We start from the raw sequence: 24256 nt of genomic DNA, 5'->3' as shown, positions 1-24256 counted from the left end.
ATTTTCATAAAAGGTCTTTTCAAAAATGAAAGGATAACCAATGAATTCTAAGGTATAAGAGTATGGTATTCCATTGACATGGGTTTGGATTCTACAGGCAACTAATATTTTTTTAAGATTTTATTTATTTATTTGACAGAGAGGGAGAGAGATAGAGAGGGAACACAAGCAGGGAGAGTGGGAGTGGGAGAAGTAGTATTCCCGCTGAGCAGGGAGCCTGATGCAGGCCTCAATCTCAGGGTTATGGGATCATGACCCAAGCTGAAGACAGACGCTTAATGACTGAGCCACACCAGGTTCCCCTAGACAACTAATTTTTTTTTAATTTATTTTTTTATTTATTTTCAGCATAACAGTATTCATTATTTTTTCACCACACCCAGTACTCCATGCAATCCATGCCCTCTATAATACCCACCACCTGGTACTCCAACCTCCCACCCCCCCACCACTTCAAACCCCTCAGACTGTTTTTCAGAGTCCATAGACAACTAATTTTTAAGAAAAATACCCCTTCTTGAATTTCCTATATTGTCATAGAAGAATATCCATGGCTATCTGGAAGAGCTATAAAAATGGTTTCCCTTTTCTAAGCTTAAATTTTTTCCATATACTGAACCAAAAGGTGTTCATTGCAGATTGAATAAAAAAGAAGATATGAGAAGTCAGCTGTCTTCTTTTAGGTCAGACATTAAAGAGATATGCAAATAGTATAAAACAATGTCACTATCAGTAACTTTGGGGATGTCACTATCAGTAACTTTGGGGGAAAATATAGGTTTATTGTATTTAAAAGATGTATTGTTGATCTTAACATGTAATCAGCTTACTATTAATTTGAATCATGTTTAATAATGATAAATTTAAAAGTTGTTTTAATTTTTGATATTGTAAATATCAATAAAGATAAACTCAGATAAACAGAAGGTTTTTGGGGGTCTTCAATAATTATAAGAATGTAGGGGACCCTGGAAGACCACTAGCTTTATGTTTTCTCCCTTATACATATAAATGTTATGATTATGACTAGTACATAGATATGTATTAAGAGTTTAAATTAAAGAAAATTATTATGAATATAAATTCAGAAGAGGACAAGAGGAAAATGAAATCATATAAAGGCCTATAGGGAGTTTCAAATGTTACTAAGAATGTTCTGATTCTCAAGTTGGACACAGAGTTTATTCATGTGCACTTTATAATTATGTATTTCATAACTTACATATATTCTGTTATTTCAACTATTTCAAAATTTTGAAATTAGAAGTAGGATCTAAATAACAATTAGAAGATAGGAATGGGAAAAATTGGAGGGCAGTTGAAGCATGCTAATGCTTTGTTTCTCAAAAAATAAAAACACCAACTAATTTTGGCTTCTCTTAGGGAAAAAGAAATATGTTTGTGGAAAAATGGAGAATAACATATAAGACATAAACTAGAACTTCCCAACAATGAGATTAAAAATAATTATTAACTAAAGACAGGAATACATCAAAAGAGAAAGAGAAATATCACAAATGGGGAAATATTATATAAATTTAAATATAATCAATAGCTATAAAATATGCATAGTTTACATTTTTAGTCTATAATACTGGATTTAAAATTGATATAATATTTTTACATGCTAGTTACAAGAAGAACAATTTAACAATATGTCAGAATATAAAGGAATAGAGAACTCAAAAAAATATATAATAGTAAGTATGGGATATAAATCAGTTTAAATAGAGATAGAGAAAAAATAGTAAGGAAGCAATCTGGAGACTTTCAGGGAGGATAGTGGAGAAAAGTCTCCTATGTTCACCTCCACTCATGGATATAGCTGGATAGCACCCACATCAGTGTCAATAATACAGAAAATGATCTGAAGGACAGAAGAACAAACTCTCCACAGCTAAATTTAGAGAAGGGGGCACACTAAAGAAGGTAGGGAGGACAGACATGCAGTCACAGACCACAAAGACCCAGGGGCTATCTGGTGGATGTAGGGACACAGCAGTTGCAGAGAAGGAAGAGGAGCAGACCCCTCCATTAGAGGCACTCCAGATACAGGGGACCCAAATGAAGAAGACAAATCCCTGTAACATTTGACTTTGAAAACCAGAGGGGTTTAAAAAAAAATCAGTGGGGTTTAACATCTGGAAACTTGAAGGTCAGCAGGCTCAGCTCTGGGAGAGATGGAAGGGCAGAGTCTCTGCCCTTGAAAAGACAGAACAAACAACAGAGGACTCCCCACTGAGATACAGAATAGAAGCAGCAGTTTGAAAAACATCTGGGGTCTATAAGGTGGAGAGCATGTGTTGGAGGGGTAAGGATCTTTGGGAGACCCCTCCAAGAACAAAAGAGCTACCAGGTACCATTTACCTCCCTTGTTCCCCAGTCTAGAAACAAAGATACCTACAGGAACCAGCACAGCATCAACACTCTCCATCTAGCTTGCCACCATTACCCTGCCTGCATGCACCTTTGCAGATCCATACCCTCCAACCTGGACAGCCTGGGAAGGAGTTTTCTCAGGCAGCTACAGTTTCCTTCCCTCAGCAGACCAGCAGGAACTTTGCTGGAAATACTACACCTTGATTTCCTGTGGACCCACCCTCTCTTACTCTGCAGACCTTAGCAGTTTTCCTACGGAGCTGTAGGGACCCTACCACAGTGGTCCAGTGTAGACTTTGATGGCACCACATGTCCCATCACTGTGTTTTTCTTCAGACCTACTCCCTTCAATGTGCCCCTGGCCAGAACCCATCCAAAGTGGTACCACAAGCCTGACTGTGCAAGCAGCCATGGTAGGATCAAGTACCACTCCCAAGTGACTCCTGCCTCAGGAAGAGAGGAAGATAATGATCAGTCTGATTGTGGCCCTAGCAGTGGACAGGGGGTAGACATCAGGTCTCACTTCAGGCCCCACCCATCAATGAAAACTCAAGAGACAACACAGGGAAAACACCCTCCAGTCAAGTGCTACTGCTTCTCTGCTAAATGCCTCATATGACATCATTCAAGCCCAAGGCAGCCCCAGACTGGCCCACTAACAACATAGGGACTAAACCTTGTCCTCAAGAGGCAGGGAGCTATTGCAGATGACTGGACTGGCAGCAAATACAGCTCAGTCACAATAGTATGGTATATGTAGCCCACACAGGAAACAGCCTTGGAGTGACAAGTTCTGATGAATAGGGGACATTGCACTACAGAGAACTATTGGCCTCTTCTTCATAAAGCCACTACTTTCAAGAGTGGGGACATAGCTGACTTTCCTAACACATAGAAACAGACAAAGAGAGTTAGACAAAATGAGGAAACAGAGGAATGTGTCCCAATGAGAAAACAGGACAAAATCACAGGAAGAGAACTAAAATAAATAGAAATAAGTTACATGCCTGATAGAGAATTTAAAGTAATGGTCATAAAGAGATACTCAGTGAAACTGAGAAAAGAGTGGATGATATCAGTGAGAGATAAAGAACTCAATAACTGAAATTAATAATACGCTAGATAGAACAAGTTGTAGACTAGAGGAAGCAGATAGTAATGCAAAGCCATCAAGCTGAACAGAAGAGAAAAAAAATAATAAAATGAATATACTAAGAGGAACTCAGCAGGACCATTAAGCATAACAACATTTGCATTATAGGGATCCCAGAAGGAGAAGAGAGAAAAAAGGAGACAGAAAATGTATTTGAAGAAATAATAGCTGAAAACATTCTGAATCCGGGGAAGGAAACAGAAAACCAGACCCAGGAGACACAGAGAGCCACCACCACCACCACTACCACCACCACCACCAACAACAACAACAACAAACAAGGAGGTCCACTCTAAGACACATGGTAATTAAAATGGCAAAAAATATCAAAATGGAATTTTAAAAGCATAGCAGAGAACAAAACAGTTATACACAAAGGAAATCCTATAGGCTATTAGCTGATTTTTTTTTAGCAGAAATTTTGCAGGCCAATAGAGAGTGGCATGACATATTCAAATGCTGGGGGGAGAAACAGCAACCAAGAATAGTTTATCCAACAAGCTTATCATTCATAATAGAAGCAGAAATAATTTCTTGGACAAACAAAAACTAAAGGACTCATGACCACTAAACCAGTTCTGCAAGAAATGTTAAAGGGGACTCTTTCAGTGGAAAGAAAAGACCATAGTAGGAGTAAGAAAAGTAGAAAGCACAAAAGCAGTAAAATTAAGTTTATTTATGGAGTGCATGGGTGGCTTAGCTGCTTGAGCGTCTGACTTGATTTCAGCTCAGCATGATCTCAGGGTCATGAGATTGGACCCCATGTCTGCTTAAGATTCTCTTCCTCTCTCTCTCCCTCAGTCCCTCCCCTCCACTCTTTTTCTCAAATAAATAAATAAATTTTGAAAATTTGTCAAAGGATTCACAAATAAAAGAAAGTATGACACCATATACCTAAAACATTGGTGAAAGAGGAGTAAAGAATGGGTTCAATCTTAAGTGATCATCTGCTTAAAATAGACTGCTATATGTGCACAATTCATATATAAACCTAATGGTAAACACAAATTAAAACTGGAACAGATATGCAAGAAATTAAGAGAAAAGAAGCCAAGTATATCACTAAAACAAGCCAGCAAATTGTGACAGAAGAGATCAAGAGAAGAAACTAGCAGAGAACTACAAAATCAGCCATTAAACAAGTAATAAAATGGAAATAACTATATACTTATCATTAATCACTTTACCTATAAATGGACAAAATGTACCAAAGATATAGGGTGACGAATGGATAATAAAGCAAAACCCATAAATAGGCTACTTACAAGAAATTCATTTCAGGGGCGCCTGGGTGGCTCAATGGGTTAAACCTCTGCCTTAGGCTCAGATCATGATCTCAGGGTCCTGGGATCGAGCCCCGCATTGGGCTCTCTGCCAGTGGGGAGCTTGCTTCCCCTCTCTCTCTCTGTCTAGCTCTCTGCCTACTCGTGATCTCTCTCCCTCCCTCTCTCTCTCTGTCAAATAAATAAATAAAATAAAATAAAATAAAAAGAAATTCATTTCAGACCTAAAGACACATGCAGATTTAAAGTTAAGGCTTGGAAAAAATATTTGTCATAAAATGGAAGTGAAAAGAAAGCCAGTCTAATAATACTTATAATAGAAAAAATGGTCTATTATAAGTATTAAAATAAAGTCTTTAAAATAAAATAAAATTAAAATAAAGCCTTTAAAATAAAGACTGTAACAAGGGACAAAGAAAGACACTATATAATCATAAAGGGAACAACCTACAAGAACATATAATAATTATAAATACTTATGCACCCAACATGGGAGCACCCAAATATGTAAAGCAGCCTGTAACAAACATAATCAATAGAAATACATTATTAGTAGATATTTTAACACTCCACTTACATCAATGGATACATCATCTAAACAGAAAATCAACAAGTCAACAATGGCTTTGAAGGACACTTTGGACAAGACACACCTAACAGACATTATTCAGCATATCCCATCCTAAAACATTAAAGTGCAATAGAATTTTCCAGATCACATGAGGTCACAAAACAAGTCTCAACAAATTGAAAAATATTGCACTCATACCATACATCTTTTCCAACCACAACACTATGAAACTAGTAATCAAACACAATAAAAATACTGGAAAGTGCACATATTAACATTAACAATGAATGGATCAACCAGGAAATTAGAGGAAATGAAAAAGTTGCATGGAGACAAATGAAAACAAAAACACATTGGTCTAAAATCTTTTGCGCGCAGCAAAAGCTGTTTTAATAAGGAAGCTATAGAATTACAGACCTACCTCAAGAAGAAACAAAAACCTCAAACAACCCAACTTATTCCTAAAGGAACTTAAGAAAAAAAAAAGACAGACAAACCCCAAACCAGTAGAAGGAAGGAAATAATAAAGACTAGAGCAGAAATAAATAAAATAGAAACAAGCAAACAAACAAACAAACAAAAACCAATATAACAGATCAATGAAGCTAGGATCTAGTTCTTTGAAAAATCACCAAAATTGACAAAACTTTAACCAGACTTATCAAACAAACAAAAACAAAAACAGAGGACACAAACAAAACCACAAATGAAAGAGGAAAAATAACTGACACACATAAATTTTGTATTTGTAAGTATTATAAGAGAATATGAGAAATTATATGCCAACAATTTAGACAATCTAGGATAGATAAATGCCTAGAAACCTATAATCTACCAATACTGAAGCAGGAAGAAATAGAAAACCTGAACAGACCATTTACCAGCAATGAGATTGAACCTATAATCAAACAACTTGCAACAAACAAAAATCCAGGACCAGATGGCTTCACAGGTGAATTTTACCAAATATTAAAAAGTTCATACCTATTCTCCAACAACTCCAAAAAACAAAAGAGGAAGGAAAACTTCCAAGTTCATTCTATGAGGCCAGCATTACCCCAATACCAAAACCAAATAAAGGTCTTCCAAAAAAGAGAACTACAGGCCAATATCTCTGATGAACATAGATACAAAATTCCTCAACAAAATATTAGCAAACAAAATCTAATAATACATTTAGAAAACCAATCATCATGATCAAATGAGACTGATTCCGAGAAGGCAAGGGTGGTGGTTAAATATATATAAAATCAATCGATGTGATACATCAACAAAGGTAAAAAACCATATGATCATTTTAATAGATGCACAAAAAACATTTGACAAAAATACAACATCCATTCATGTTAAAAACCCTCAACCAAGTAGATTTACCGAAAACATAACTCAACATAATAAAGAAAACATGAAAAACCCATAGCAAACAGCCTACAATGGGGGAAAACTAAGAGCTTTTCCCCTAAGGTCAGGAACAAGATAAAGATGACCACTCTTACCTACTTTCCTTCAGTATAGTACAGGAAGTCTTGGTCAATGCAATCAGACAACAAAAATAAATAAAATGTAGCCAATTAGGTAAGGAAGAAGTAAAACTTGCAACTATTTGCAGAAGACCTGATACTATATATAGAAAACCTAAAAGATTCCACCAAAAACCTATTTGAACTGATAAATGAATTCAGTAAGGTTAGAGGATACAAAGTCAATGTACAGAAATCTGTTGCATCTCTATACACTAATAATGCAGGAACTGAAAGAGAAAATAAAATAATTCCATTCACGATTTTACCAAAAATAATAAAATACTTATAAATGAACTTAACCAAGGAGGTAAAAGACCTGTATTCCAAATGTTATAAAACATTGATAAGAGAAATTGAAGATGACACATAGAAATGTAAACATACTACATGCTCATGAATTAGAGGAACAGCTGTTGTTAAAATGCCTATACTATCCAAAGTAATCTGCAGATTGAATGTAATTCCTATCAAAATACCAACAATTTTTTCACAGAAGTAGGACAAACAATCCTAAAATACATATTGTACCACAAAATTCCCCAAATAGCCAAAACAATCTTGAAAAAACAAAACTGGAAGTATCAACAACCCCAGCTACCAAGATACACTACAAAGCTGTAATAATCAAAACCATATGGTACTGGCATAAAAATAGACCCATAGATCAATGGAATAGAACAGAGAGCCCAGAAATAAACCCATGATTATATGGTCAATTAACTTTTGACAAAGGAGAAAGAATATGCAATGAGAAAAAGTATCTTCAACAAATGGTGCTGGGAATATGGGACAGCCACATGCAAAAGAGTAAAACTGGACTACTTTCTCAAACTATATACAAAAAACCCCTTCAAAATTGATTAAAGACCTAAATCTGAGACCTGAAACTATAGAACTACAAGAGGACACAGGCAGTTATTTCTCTGATATCGCCCAACATTTTTCTAGATATGTCTCCTGAGGCAAGGGAAACAAAAGCAAAAATAAACAATTTGGACTACATCAAAATAAAATACTTCTGCTCAGCAAAGGAAACAATCAAAAAAACTAAAGACAACTTATTGAATGGAAAAATATATTTGCAAATGACATATCTGGTAAAGGGTTAGTATTTGAAATATATAAAGAATATACAATTCAGCACAAAAAGCCCAAAATAATCCAATTAAAAAAAAAAACACATGAACACACATGTCTCCAAAGAAGAGGCAGATGGTCAACAGACACATGAAAAGATGCTCACATCACTCATCATCAAATCAAAACCACAATGAGATATCACCTCACACCTGTCATAATGGCTAAAATCAAAAGCACAAGAAACAAATGTTGATGAGATGTGAAGAAAAAGGAACCCTGTGCACTGTTGGTGGGAATGCAAACTGGTGCAGCCACTAGAGAAATCAGTATTGAGGTCCCTCAAAAAATTAATTATAGAACTACCCTATGATCCAGTAATTCCACTATCAGGTATTTACCCAAAGAATACAAAAACACTAATTCAAAAAGATATAGGCAACCCGACGTTTATTGCAGCATTATTTACAATAGCTCAATTATGGAAGCAGCCCAAATGTCCATTGATAGAAGAATGGATAAAGAAGCTGTGGTGTACATACACACACACACACACACATACACACACACACACAGTGCACACACACACAGTGGAAAATCACGCAGCCATAAAAAGAAAGAAATGAAATCTTGCCATTTGCAATGACATGGATGGAATGAGAAGGTATAATGTTAAGCAAAATAAGTTGGTCAGAGAAAGACCAATACCATATGATTTTCACTCATTTGTGGATTTAAGAAACAAAAGGAATGAATAAAGAAAAAAAGAGACAAACCAAAAAACAGACACTTAACTATAGAAAACTGATGGTCACCTCAGGGGAGGTGGGTAGGGTGAACAGGATTAGTAGTGCTCCTCTCCTAAGGAGCACTGAGTAATGTATAGAACTGTTGAATCAGTAGACTGTATAACTGAAACTAATAAAATACTATACGTTAATATTCTACACTAGAACTAACATTCTATACTAGAATTGAAATTTTAAAAAAAGGAATTTGGACCACAGCAGGACTAAAATTTACAATGTATTTTGGTGAATTTATAAAAAGAAAGTCTTTGTTATTTTGTTGATTAAAAAAGAAGCAATCTAGAAGATTCAACATATATCCATGTGCTTTTAAAGAAAATCATCTTGCATATGACACAGTCCAACAAAATTATAAGAAAAAGTGGAAAAACCTTAAGTCTTAGCATGTACCTCTTAGACCTCTTTCAAAATTTGATATAAAGAAAATAATTATGAAACATATGTAATAGATTGACCAGTAATACCAGGCCCATCTTGTTAAAGAAGAAATTTCTAGGCATAACTCAAAATACAACTCACAAAGGAAATTTAAAATGAAAAAAAAAAAAAAGAAGTGTATATTGGTACATTTGTGTGTGTGTGTGTGTGTGTGTGTAAAACATAAAGAAAGAATTCCATCAGAGTATGTAAGAAACTCCTACTAATTCATATACAAACAGTAGGTAACAAGAAAAATGTGGGCAAAGAGTAAAAAGATAATTCATGAAAGGGTACAACAAAGGTATATGAAAAAGTGTCCAACTTAACTGGTGATGAAGAGAATGAAAATCAAAGCAAAGGAATGATAAATTTTCACACTAGACTGACAGAAATCTAAAATCTAATAATTAGGATATAGAAAGAGGGTTTTTTAACATTCTCAGGAGTGCATAAATTGGTGCAAAATTGGAAAACAATTTGTCAATACCCAATAAACTGAAAATTTGCAGGCCTTCACCAACTTCAATTTCACTTCAAGCCGTTTCTGCTATGGCTGTTTTTGCACACGTGTTTGAGGAGATGTGCAAAGAAATGTTCATGGCAGCGTTGCTAGTAATGTGAAAAACCTGGTGGAAACATTTTTCAATAGGTCAATGTAAATTTCAATATATTAATTGATCAAATTATTATGCAACCATTAAAATGAATGAACTAGGTTTATATATGTCAACATACATATCAAAATAATAACCTTGTATGAAAAAAGACCCAAAGTCCATACATAGATACATAGATAGATAGGCAGACCTGTATACCTGTAGCTATGAGTATGTGTGTGTATCCCATATGATGTATTTAAATATATTCAAATTTTACAATACGCAAAATTATAATACCTATTATTTCTAACTACACATGGTTTGTAAATGACAGAAACATGTATTTATGATTAGAGAGAAGATAAGGTAAGGAGGCTTGCTCCAGAACTCACAACTAGGGATAAAGAATGAGGAGGAAAAAGGAACTTAACATTTATAAGCGATAGTTTTTCCTTTTATTAAATGAAAGTAGCTGAGATAAACATATATACCCACACGTATGTATCTGCCTCTTCTAAGAGTATTTTCACTTTAAGCCTTGTCTCTCCCTTGGAATGAAAGTTCGTACTCCCCAATATTGAATAGCGAGTTTCAATACACAGGGAGAGTGTTATGTGGTTGAGAGTCGCCAGCCAGCCTGAATTCACATTACATATTCCGTTAACGCTCTGCCCATTATTAGGACTCTATTTGCCATCAGGCAAAAATGAAGTAATCTGAGTTTCCTTTTATTCTCAAAACAAAAACCAACCCATTTTCCCTCATAATGTCTCATTTTTATAGACACATATACTGAGAATACAGCAAAACAGAATCAAAAAAATGCTAAAATCATATCACATTAATGTCATTACTGCATGAATTTCTTTATAAGAAATGTCTTCTTTGATTATGTCTTTACTCCTTGATCTTTTCTATTTAAAGCAAATTTTATAAGAAAAAGATAAATCTTAATTTAAATAATAGCATGATATGCTTAAGATATTCAACAATGCTTCTGACATTATTGGTTTCTTAGAGAAAAACCATCTTCTATTCAGCCTCTCCCCTGCTGCTTCGCATGGTAATTTTAATTGCAGATTATTCTCATTTTTGTAGCATTAGTGATAGATTAGAAACAGATGACATACATCATTAATTGCTGTGTATAGGACACTGCATTTCAAAACCTGTCCTTTTTGCCCAAGATTTTGGCTGACATTAGTAAATGGCTTTGTTTCTTTTGCCTATCTTTGTTTGAAGTCTTTCTTCTGACTTTTTAGTTTAGTAAAAACTAGTTCCCTCTTCCATTTAGTGCACAATTTGTATAGGCAGATGTATACAAAATAGATACAGTGTGTAAAGTACAAAGACACTAACAAGTACAGAGGTCAGAACAGGAAGGGCACCCCAGTGTGTGATGTTCAGTGAACAAATGGTTTAGTGTACTGATGGTTTAAAATTCAAGCCATGGGAAGTTGGCATTACAGAGGTACACAAAGCTGTGTTTGGATGGGATCAGGCATTGGAGTTTACTCTGCAGACTAGCAGAATGATTGTGTACAAAGGAAGAAATTGTAAGATGCATGCATATTTAGAGGAAAACAAGCTCCACACAGGGACCTATCAAGGGTGTTTTACACGGGCTGGGAAGAGCCTATCATAACCCCTCTCTCACCTATAGGTGACTGATCCTGCTTCCCTTCACTTCTACCCATCTACTAACCTGGCTACTGCCTCCCAAGTCCCAAGAGAGGACCAGATGGGTATAGTCCAGGCTCCTACCAAGAATAATGGGCACTCAGGGGCCAGGATCTGGTATGCATAGCTCATAGAGCTTTTCAAAAATAAAACTTAATCCTACTCATTGGTCTTTAATTTATGATCGATTTAGAACAGCTAGATGTATGTACAAGGCTGACAAGCTAAACTGCCATAGCAAAGAATCCACTGGCCAATAAAAAACATAGTGTTAAAATTTGAGGGTAAGTTCCCCTTCTGGCAATAGCCTACCAGGTAATTTTGAACAACCTTCCCACTGAAATAAACTAGTAGACTTGGAGGGATAGATCATGACAAAGTTCCTGATTAGTTTAAATTGATATTTTTGTTTTGCTTTGTTTTGTTTTTAGTCTTTCTAGTTTCCCATCAGAAGTAAATGTGATAGGTCACAGTGACTAAAACATGAAGAGTAATTAAAAAAAAAAGAATTTAGGTGGATAAAAAAGTTATTATCACATTTTTAGATAAATGTGCTTTGCATTTTCAAGGACATAAAAGATTTACATTTTTAGTGAGATGGACTTTTAAAAGAAGAATTACTAGAATTTAAAAACAATTAAAATGAAGAACTCAGTGGATGAGTTTAAATCAAATTAGGTATAAGAGAAATAGTAAACAAAAAGAGCATTCAGAAGAAAATATCTAGAACGAAACACAGGGAGATGATTGATGGAAAATATATGAAAAAAAGTATAACTCCAAGGCAGTATAAGGTGAAAAGGACTAAAATAGGTCTAATTGAATCCTAGAAGGGAATACAAAATAAAAGTAATATTTGAAGAGGTAATGACTATGAATGTTACAAATCTGATTAAAAAAAAAATAATAAGCCCTAATTCAAAAAGCACAGATTTTAACAAGTAACACTTGTTCCCAGACAGAGAGCAAGTAAGCAAGAGAGAGAAAACCACATAGCTACATCAGAGTAAACTTCTTGAAAATTAAAGACAAAAAAGAAAAATCTTAAAATCATCTGGGATGGGGGATGTGGTACAGGAAATGTGGTGCAGAGTACCTTCAATTAACAATTGGATGGGTATGTGATTTTCCAACACAATGGTTGCCAGAAGAAATAGGATTCTATCTTCAAATTGTTGAAAGAAAATGCCTGCAAATCTGGACATGCATGAATTGCCACCCAAAATCTATATTCTTATCAAGTATATATGGGACATTTACCAAAAGTGATCATATGGCATGTTAAAAATCAACACTTTACAAATTTCAAAGGACTAAAATTGTACAGAGTATATGAAAAATAGTGGAAAATAAGAAGTTCCATGAATACCTCATAAGTCACCACATGCCCAGAAATTAAGGACTGTACTAGTGAAAAACCAATGAGTCAAAGCAGAAATCACAATCAAAATTAGAAAATATTTTGAACCTAATGATAAAATAGGACATAAAAATTGAAGGGATGGCTATACCAAACCCTTCTAACTGCTTAGAAGCAGTTACAGCCTTCAATGCATAAATCAGAAACAAACAGATGAATGGATAAAAATCAATGAGCTAAGTATCCATCTCAAGCATTCACAAATGGAATAGTAAATACAACTCCAAAAAATTAGGAAAAAGAACTAATCAAAATAAAAGCCTGACAGTTATAAAATAGGAAAACTCCAAGGTAATCTAGTAAAAATAGTGAGATATAGAAAGGATAATATATTAAGACATGGGCTTATTCCAGAACTATACAGTATGTTTTATAATTAAAAATTAATAAAATTCACTGTTAATAAAATAAAGTCCAAATTTGGTGCTTTGAAAGGACTAACAACATTGATAAATGCATGCCAATGCTGTTCAGTAAAAAGAGAAGCACAAATTAACACTAACAGAAATTTAAAGGGGTTATCATTTCAGTTTCTACAGGCATGAAAATGATCAGAAGAACCTATTATAACAATTTTATGCCAATAAATTTGCAAATTTGACAAAGTAGAAAAGAATTAAAAGTAAAAAAACTATTCAATGAAAAAAAAACAACAACAACAAAACAAAACCCTCACTGGATGATCCGTATAGCAGAGAAGGCAAAGGATAGAACTAGTAAATTAAAGACAGATCAATAGAATGTACTTAATTTGAACAGAGAGAAAAAAAAAACAAAAGAAAAAAATGGAATTCTCTGAAGAATTTCAGGAGAGAAGGGATAGCCCTTTCAATAGATTTTTCTGGAACAATTCAATATCTATCATCAAAAAAACACAAAACAACAAAGCAGAAAAAAAACCCAAACACTTTATACAAAAAATAATTCAAGATCTGAAGCACCTGGGTGGCTCAGTTACTTAAGTGGCTGCCTTCGGCTCAGGTCATGATCCCCAGGACCTGAGACACACCCCGTGTCAGGCTCCAGGCTCAGTGGAGAGCCTGCTTCTCCCTCTGCCTGCTGCTCTGCCTACTTGTCCTCTCTGTCAAATACGTATATAAAATTTTAAAATAATTCAAGATGGATTATGCTCTTAATTGTAAAACATAAAACTTCAAGAAAAGAACACAGGTGGAAAATCTTTGGGACCTAGGACTAAGTGGTAGTCTTTGATTTGATATTAACGTCATGGGCCCAGCAGCTTCCGCTGATATTAACGTCATGATTTATTCAAGAAAAAGAAAGAAATAGACTTCATCAAAATGAAAGTTTTTCCCACAAAAGATCCTGTTAAAAGGATGAAAAGTCAAATTCAGGCTGGGAAAAATATTTGCAAATCACGTATCTGACAAAGGCCTTGGATCTCAAGTAAAAAAAGAACTCTCAAAACTTAATACTAATACTAATAAATAAATGGAATAATCTAATTATACAATAGTCAAAGGACATGCACAGACATTTCACTGAAGAGGCTATACAGATGGCAAATAAACACATGAAAAGATGTCCAATATTATTAGTCATTGGACGAATGCAAATTAAAACCATAATGGGATATCACTATACACCTAACAGAATGTCAAACAAAAAATAGTGATAACATCTAATATTGGCAAGGGTGAGAAAGTAATGTAAGTTCAGACACTGTGGACAATACATGGTATCTCCTTTCAAAACTAAAAATAGACCTATCATAGACCTATCAGCAATTTCACTCTTGGGCCTTTATCCCAGAGAATTATAGATTTGAGTTTATGCAGGAATTTGTATATAAATGTTTATAGCAGACTTATTTATAATAAATGAAAACTGGAAACTACCCAAATGTATTTATTTATTTATTATTTTATTTATTTATTTGACATAGAGAGAGAGAGAGAGATCGCAAGCAGGCAGAGAGAGAGGAGGAAGCAGCCTCCCCGCGGAGAAGAGAGCCGGATGTGGGGCTCGAACCCAGGACCCTGGGATCATGACCTGAGCTGAAGGCAGAGGTTTAACCCACTGAGCCACCCAGGCGCCCCCCCAAATGTCTTTAAAGGGTGAATAGATAAACTGTGGTCACATCCAAACTGACTGTGATTCAGTAATAAAAAGGAACACATTATTGATAAAAACAAAACAAAACAAAACAAACAAAAAACTTGGGTGTGCTTCAGGATATAGTGCTGACTGAAAAAAAGCCAGTCGCAAAAGGACGTGAAATGGATGTGTAATGGGTGATTCCATGTATGTAACAATCATGAAATAAATTTTCATGTAGAGATGGAGAATGGACTGGTGGATGATGGTTGCCAGGAGTTAGGGATTGGGGTAAGTAGGGGATGCATGTGGTAAAATGAGGAGTAAAATAAGGAGTCTTATGGTAATGGTGCAACTGACTATATTGATTCTAGTGGTGGTTATGCAAGGTATATTGATGACAGAACTGCACAGAATTATACACATATACCCACAATCGAGTATTTGTAACTGGTGAAGTTCAGTAGGCTCTATGGGTTAAACCAGTATCAATTTCTTGTTTTTGATATTTTATAGTTATGTAATATAAAAATTCTGGGGTTGCTAAGAGACGGGTGCACAGGGCTTCTCTACCCATTTGTTTATAATCTCCCGTGCCTGTATAATTATTTTAAAATAAATTTAAAAGCAAGATGGTTATGTAATTTCCTAAACATATGGTTGAATGAACTTAAAGAGTTTCCAGTATGCAAACAGGAAATGTTCCTCTTTCAGAAAACAGGTTTCCTTCACTAACAGAAAGTTCACTTTAGAAACCTTGCTTTTGCTAAGACCTACGTTAGAATCTGTTTTTGCTATTGGAATGAAATCTGAAGATGATTTTCACTTTTATGGAATGCTATTTACTTCTTTGCTTTATGTCCTTCTGGCTCACGAAAGGTTTCATAGCAACACTCTCTTTGCAGATAGCAAGGAAAACCTGTATTTGTAATTCAACTTATATCAATAACTTTTTTTTGGATTTACAGGATTGTCTTGATCTCTATGATACCTATACATACACCTGCAGACATACAATGTTTATTTTTGTCTTTTTTTTTCCAATTTATTTATTTTCAGAAAAACAGTATTCATTATTTTTTCACCACACCCAGTGCTCCATGCAAGCTGTGCCTTCTATAATACCCACCACCTGGTACCCCAATCTCCCACCCCCCCGCCACTTCAAACCCCTCAGATTGTTTTTCAGAGTCCATAGTCTCTCATGGTTCACCTCCCCTTCCAATTTACCCAAAAGCACATACCCTCCCCAATGTCCATAACCCTACCCCCCTTCTCCCAACCGCCCTCCCCCCAGCAACCCACAGTTTGTTTCGTGAGATTCAGAGTCACTTATGGTTTGTCTCCCTCCCTATCCCATCTTGTTTCATGGATTCTTCTCCTACCCACTTAAGCCCCCATGTTGCATCACCACTTCCTCATATCAGGGAGATCATATAACAGATGAATGGATAAAGAAGATGTGGTATATATACACAATGGAATACTATGCAGCCATCAAAAGAAACGAAATCTTGCCATTTGCGACAACATGGATGGAACTAGAGCGTATCATGCTTAGCGAAATAAGTCAAGCGGAGAAAGACATACAATGTTTTGTTTGGTTTGGTTTTGCTTTTTTGGATAAAGCCAGAAGTGTGAGAATTGAAAATTATCACAGATGTCAGAGCCTGGCTGACTAGCATACCTAGGGAAGGGCACAGAAAGCGGAAATCTCAGATACGATAAGAATTTTAAAGCTTCACATACTTGGTGTTCCTTTTCAGGCAGCTCTTTTAACTGATTGGTTTATAAGTGATCGAAGCAATTTTGTAATCTTGGATTTCATTTCAGAGCAACAATCTGATTCCCCAAGCAGCTTTTCTTTCCTTTTTTCCTTAAAAAGAAACTTATTTCTAGACGCTTCCACTGACTTGTCAACTTTACAAATGTGGCCAATGATCCATGAAAACCAAACAATTCACTGTAACACCATTTAAATAAGGAAGGGAAGCAAACAGTTATTTATGTCAATTCAAACTGAATAGACATGACCTCTGTTCCAGTGAAACATGAAACTCCCAAACAGAATGCCACTTAGTTGTAGGTGCCCAATATATGCAGCAAAATTTAGATTTTTTTCTTGTGACACATTTGACTGGAGAATTGGATTTAATTCATGCTATTTTCATCACTGTTCTTTTGATATAAGCATTTTTATTTAAAAATTTTTATTTTTATGAATATAGGGGTGTGTGTGTGTGTGTGTGTGTGTGTGTACGTTCGTGCACGTGTTTTTCTTTTAGGATTCCAATATTTCACTTAAAACTTTGAAAATGTTTATAGAATCTAGATTCTCTCTTACGGAGGCTAAAATATAAATGGCCTCATGTCTTTTCATCTATATTCCTTCTGGCCCAATGGTTCTCTAGCTTGCTGCAAAATCACCCTATTTGTTCAAATAGATCTTTGTGCCTACTTCCATTTTTTTCTGATTTATGAGGACCAAGAGCCTGAGAATGTGTTTCCAACAATGTTTCTAGGTTATACAAATTCTTCTGTTTAGGGGAGTATAATTTTGATAACCATAGGTCTCATCCAGGATGAGTTTGTCCATCTATGGAAAAATCAGCTTTCCTGGAATGGCCAATAATCTTTTTAAAGTCTTTCTCATTTATTGCCAGTTTTTACTCAGTTTGATATCATTCGTGGTCTAATGGAAAAGAAGCATGGTTTCTTCCAAAACTTTGTTCAAAATTCATTTACTTCAAGATTGCTATTTCACATCTGAAAATTAGGAAAATAATTCCAAAATTGATTTTACAAAATCTGTACACCAAAGCCTATGTTCTTTAGTTATCAGAAAACTTTCTGGGCTTTACTCCAGTGTTAATTACTCTTCCTTTTGACACAATCCTTATGTATTTCTTTTACTAGTGTTTAACTTGTGAAACAACAGATTAGAAGACAGTAACCCAGAGAGTATTTAAATAATTCAGGTAAGGGATGAAGATGGTAGTACATGGTATTTATTGAGTCCTTTGTTTGTCCCTAGTTTGTACTCAGCACTGTACTAGGTAAACTAGTATCTCATCTAAACTCTTATCTCATCTACCCTACCTGAAAACATATGAAAGTGTATTGTCCCTGTCCTACAGAAGCAGACACTGAGACAGATTTTGGAGTACCTGATATTTGTTAGAGATCATCCCTTGTGAAGGAAGGAGTAGGAAGCTGGATTGGGTTGAGGGAGAAGCTGAATGACAATGGAAGCCCAACAGTCTTTGCCAAACCAGCATGCAGACAAGATTTACTAGTCATGGTGTCCCATTGGTTTGCAATGGGTATATATTTATGTCCATACTTCCCTGGAAATGGGCAAGAATGGAAATGGGAAAAGCATGACTTCAGACAAAGAGGATTTGTGTAGCTGGGGATGGCCCCGAAGTGGTCTACTGACTATGCCCCCTATTTCTGGGCTGGGAGGATGCACTTCTTTGAAGGAGAATTTGGGTGTTCATTGAGTTTGCCACTGATTTATCCAAGGACACAGTGATTGTCTCAGTGAAAATTCAAACTCAGGACTATTTGATTCTTCTGAGGATATACTTCATTATTTTCTGAAAAATATGTGCTAAGTATGTGCCTTAACCTTGTCTTGACGAGTCCACCCTGGACATTCACTGTTTTGTGTGACAATGCAACAGTGACCTCAGGTACCACTGAAAAATGTAGCAGTTTGTCCCTACATGTGAGGTCTCCAAGCCTCCCTGTAATTTTGTCACCTGTCATCCTGTCAGGGTGCTGCATGAGTACAGAATCCATGAATAGTCTATTGCTTTCACTCAAGCTGCCATCATTCATCTTGATGACTCAATCTCCTGACTGGTCATTTTGCTTCCATTCTCGCCTCCCTCCAACAACTAATTGGAGAATGAAAATGCATTCAAGCCGCAACTCTGCTCAAATATTTGAAAAGTTATTTCTCTTCCTATGTATGTATGTATAAAAAAGTGTTTGTTACCCATTGAGTACTTACTAAATATTTGGTAAATAAATTGCATGAAAAAATGGTGTTAGCAAAAACAAAACAAAACAAAACAAAAATATGTAAGGATCAGAAAACTGATTTAAGTTCAAAGTCTAGTTTCAAAACCTATTCAATATAGATAATATACATTAAACTCTAAGCTTTGTTATGCTTTGTTTTCTATCTTAATTGGACTTAATACATTGGCATTTTTAATGAAATGAAATAGCATATAAAGGAAATGTTATGGAAAGTATAAATAGGTCTAGATAATTGTTAAATTTAAATGTGTATCCCTATAATATTGCATAAATTATCACAAATCTTCTCCCGTTAAAAAATACACCCTCTTAAAGCCTCTGCCTTCAGCTCAGTTCATGATCTCAGGGTCCTGGGATCGAGCTCCATAGCGAGCTCTCTGTTCAGCAGGGAGCCTGCTTCCTCCTCTCTCTCTGCCTGCCTCTCTGCCTACTTGTGATCTCTGTCTGTCAAATAAATAAATAAAATCTTTAAAAAAAAAAGACACCCTCATCCTTTGGAAAATGTGTTGATATGGATTACCCACCCTACTGATAAAAGATGAAGTACTACTCTTGTTTTTCACTTTTTAAAATTTGAGTGGTATTTGCAATTACTGCCTCACAGCATATCCAAGACCCTCTGGTACATATTTATGATTTGTGTTTGACAAAGCGTGTCTTCAAGGCAGACCTTATGAAATTATTCTGAGGGTACTTGATATATATGTACCAGGCAGGCTGGTCTTCCCAACTCCTCCTCCTTTACATTCCATGTCTCGTGCACATAGTCTCACAATTCATTTCCTCCTCTATCTACTCCTGTTGGCCCTTCCCACAAGAATTTTCACCATTCACCTGCTCCTTCCTACCTGGTTGTGATGCTTTTTCATTCCACATCCTTCTTCCTCAAAAATGTTGCCCACATTGATCTTTCCTGGTTTTCAGCAACAACTGCACTTATTTATGGTATCATATTGTTCAATATTTAGTTCTGTTGCTTAATACTATGCTCTATATCACATGCCTAGATCCTTTCCGAGAAGAGAAAGTCCCTGAGAAAAGAGACGGGATTTTGCTTTTTCCTTTTCTGGGCCACGAAGCCGCCATCGCTTTGCAAAGATAAGCAGATGCTTGGTAGAACTCTAAATAGATGTCATTTTTCTTAACACCGCAATTTCTGATCTCTGAAGCTTTTATAGGCCCCCCTCTCAGTAAAGGAATTGAACCATTTTCATTCAATAGGTAGGTCACTGAAGAAGAAACAAGGAGTATTTCATGATCCCAGATCTGCACTTAGAGAATTAGGCTGTAGAAAGCAGAGTTTCAAGGCTTCAAACTGAGTATTAAGCTGCAATTAGATTGTCAATGCTGAAAGTGTTGTCATAGTCTACCTTCAGGATAAAACATTTTGTGGTCTGCAACTGATGTAAAACTTTCCTAAACCGGTTCCCAGATCCTTGGAACTCACTCTATTCGTAGACCATATGTACTCTACACAGCTGGTCAGGGTTTTGCAAAAAACAAACAAAAAAAACCAAATTATTGCCTTCCACTCCTCAGTTTGACAGTAGAAGGCGTAGTAGGGACAAAGACCATGCAAGCTCAGGGACCTTAATGTAGACTGGGAATCTAAGGGCTTTATAATAGTCTGGATGAACTTTGGACAAAATTGAGAAAATAGTGCCTTTCAATAGTTTCGAGCATCATTTCCTTGTCTTTACTTTTCCTCACATTCTTCCTAAGTTCTGGCTATTACTGGCTTGTCTAATAATTCGACACCTCCAAAGAGATCCAAAGAGCTAGCATTCTGCTCCTTCCTGCTGCAAGACAATGCAATTGCTTATGTTCTATCCTTTGTGGAGCACACTAAGATCCTGAATCTGATATAAAAAGTATTCAAGAAAAACAACAATGGTTTGGACGCCAAAAGTGAGATTTCAAATCAGAAGTGCTGGACATGTCCTCATAGCCCTAACTAGCTATGTGACCTTAAGCAAGTCACTGAATCTTTAAAGCCTCCGATGACTCATAGGTAAGTAGGGTCATAAAGGAACCTAGTTGGTGGCTGTGGTGAAGATGAAATAAAATTATGTGTGCTCGTACCTGGTATGGAGTCTTGCAATACTAAATGCATCATCAATATCAAAATGAATATTATTCTCAGAGAAAATACTCAACTTTAAACAGAGCTCTTCAATATTTTTGCTTAAAGATGTCACTAATCATGAAGGACATCAGGCACTAGGAGTCATTTCTTTTCCTTGGTATAAAGGGACTCAGGATTCACCAAAATAGATTCAGAATGCAGCTACCCACTCTACCACACAAGCATGACAAGAAATAGCTCTCATCATCAACACTTTCCCCTCACCTTTTTAAAAAAATTAACATATAATGCATTATTTGTTTCAGGGGTATGGGTCTGTGGCTCATCAGTCTTACACACTTCACAGCACTCACCATAGCACATGCCCTCCCCAGTGTCCATCACCCAGCCACCCTATCCTTCCCATCCCCCTCCTCCCAGCAACCCTCGTTTGCTTTCTGAGATCAAGAGTCTCTTATGGTTTGTCTCCCTCTTGGTTTCATCTTGTTTCATTTTTCCCTTTCTTCCCTATGATCCTCTGTCTTGTTTCTCAAATTCTTCGTATCAGCATCAGCACTTTCCTTTCAGTCACTTTCCATGAGAAGGATGAGGAGCCACCAAGTAAAAACCCTACTTTCTCTGCCTCCTAGCACTGAACATAAACACCAGCATGATTTCCTTCAGAAGCTTCCAGAGCTTAACATTTACTCTAGGACTCTTCACAAAACTCCTTTGAGCTGGAGATGATGCAGGTGTCAGCATCTTCTTGTTTTACATAAAAAAAAAAAAAAAAAAACCAAAACCCTAAAACAGAGACCTAACCCTTGAAGACTAACGTAAAAAAAAAAAAAAAAAAAAACACACAAAAAACACGTGATCAGGGTTTTAGTCTTAAATTTGTCACTAACATCATTATTTTATTAAAATCAATCTCTATCCATTTATTTATTTCTCAAATATCCTCATCCATCAACCACTTGCCTTAGAACTACACAGGGCAGTTACAGGATTAAAATAAAGTGTGAACGGAAAGCATTTTGAAAAGGAACAGCCACTCTACAATTATAGGAACAATTATTCCCATCACAAACACCACAGCCAGAAGCCAAATTTGCATATCAACACTTCATTATTGGAGATGTTGGTACATGAGCAATTTTAAAAAGATTGTAATTTGAGTTTTCATGGGTTTTGCACTTTCTGTGACTATCTTGTTTATTGCTTTTATCTGAAAGGAAAAGTCTGTCAAATTTGCTAAATTGCTCAGCTTACTCTCATTTTTTGTATTTGTTTTAGTGATGTATATGATGCTGGAGAGTCTCATCACTGCTAATCTGCAATTACGGAGGCTAAAACAGGGGTCCCTGTTTTAGGGAAGGAGAAGCAGGACCAGGATAGCAAGGGAAAAGCAAATGCCAGCCAGGGCTGGAATCATGGGGAGCAATCATTCTGGAGACAACATGATACACTTTTGCCTGAAGAAGGTTCCCTCGTGTTCTCAAATCCCTTAACGTACAAGAGCCACTTGTAGCTCTCAACTGGCCTTCAATTAAAGGTTTATGTTCTTGAGGAATTCTGAGAAGTGCAGTAAAGGTGGTCATGTAATCGCTGTTGGTATACTTCCATCTAAGGGCGCTCCCTCATGTCACTTCCCAGAAGTCCATAAAAACAAAACAAAACAAAAACAAAAACAAACAAACAAAAAAAGGAGACTATTCCCACTCTTCAGAGGAGTATCTGAAAGTTTCACCACTAGACCTATACTTCTCTTCCCGTTTTTGTCAAATATTGCAAAATAGATTTGTATTTAACTGGTGAAATAAACTTGAATTCCTATCTCATAGCCAGGTAACCGTTTCATACTAAATGTTGCTTTGGAGAAAGAGAAGCAACAAAGGAAGGGAGGAGAACAAGTACAGGGGACTCAAATATTATAGCTGCTAAAAAACAGTCAGCTGCCACTTTAACATGCCTAGATTTTCAAGTAAAATATAGAAAAAAATGCCACTACAAAAATGTCCTGCACTAAATATAGAAATATGTTTCCGTAGTAGGCATAGATTTATAAGCATTGACTCTATATGTTATTTTCACTTCAAGAAACTGTAAGATGCATTAGATAGAAAAATCCAAATATATGAAACACTTAACATAGGAGAAAAATGTTTTAGTGAAGATTCTTACCTTAGCAAAAGGATTTATTAGCAGGCTACTTTAAGTCTAAAAATCATTAACTGGAAACATACAAACTATTAAAATCCAGCTCAAATTTAAGGTCAATGCAAATAAAGATAAAGCATCTAAAATTAGAACTCAACCATTCAATTTAGAGAATTTGATTTATAAAAATTTGATTTGCATGCAATATCTTGGTACTTTAACATTGTACAAAGTAAGTCGTGGCAATAGAATTGTGAGATGATTCATCTGGTTCCTGAACTAGGTTTTGGTTATTTAATCTCTTTAGGAGTACTAAGGAGCACAAAAAGGACTAAGGACAAATATTACCGTGTAAAGATGAAGCCAACACAGCTTGCCCATCAGGCTCTGATAGTGTCTGATCAGAGAAGAATATTATATAGTAAACGACATGAAATCTGGTAATGGATCATAACCTGTGGTTTCTACATGATCAGAAATTAGCCATGCTTTCTGCCTTTTAAATTTTGTTTGTTTGGAAAAGTGAACTGAGGACCACAATGATACAGCAGAGGCAGCTTGAAGCAGATTGATGGCATATGGAAGGCACTTCTTACTCAACCTGACAAGTGAGGCTTGTTCTGGTTCTACAGGGTGGGAAGGGTCCTGTGAACTCGAACAGGTAGTGGTCTTTACATGGTAGCTGGATTCCAAGAACAAGCATTTTAAGTGGTAAATGCAGAATCTGCAGAACTCTTACGGCTCAAACTCTGAATGTATACAGCTTCATCTCTACTAAACTCTACTGCCTGAAACCAATCATAGGGCCATCCCAGAGCTAAAGAGACGGGAGAAAGAGATTATGCATCCCGTTGGAGTGGTGAAGACACTGTAAAGTACCATGTGAGTTGGGATACACTGGCAGCTGACACGATCTACCATAATTTCAAAGATTTCTCAGAAAAATCACATGCACCATTTCTTTGTCATAATTCTCAATATGAACCTTGGAACGCAGCCATGCCTTACC

At 35.9% G+C, this 24256-nt stretch overlaps 1 protein-coding gene across 1 annotated transcript in view; it reads right to left on the bottom strand.

Moving 5' to 3' along the window:
- RIT2 (Ras like without CAAX 2) overlaps positions 1-24256 on the bottom strand; it is a 388139-nt gene that overhangs the window by 169445 nt on the left and 194438 nt on the right. The gene's annotated exons all lie outside the window — the stretch shown is intronic.

The sequence above is a fragment of the Neovison vison genome, chromosome 3 (assembly GCF_020171115.1).
Source record: "Neovison vison isolate M4711 chromosome 3, ASM_NN_V1, whole genome shotgun sequence".
Classification (NCBI taxonomy): Eukaryota; Metazoa; Chordata; class Mammalia; order Carnivora; family Mustelidae; genus Neogale; species Neogale vison.
The sequence above is the reverse complement of the archived record's forward strand: the minus strand, read 5'-3'. Positions and strand labels throughout refer to the sequence as shown.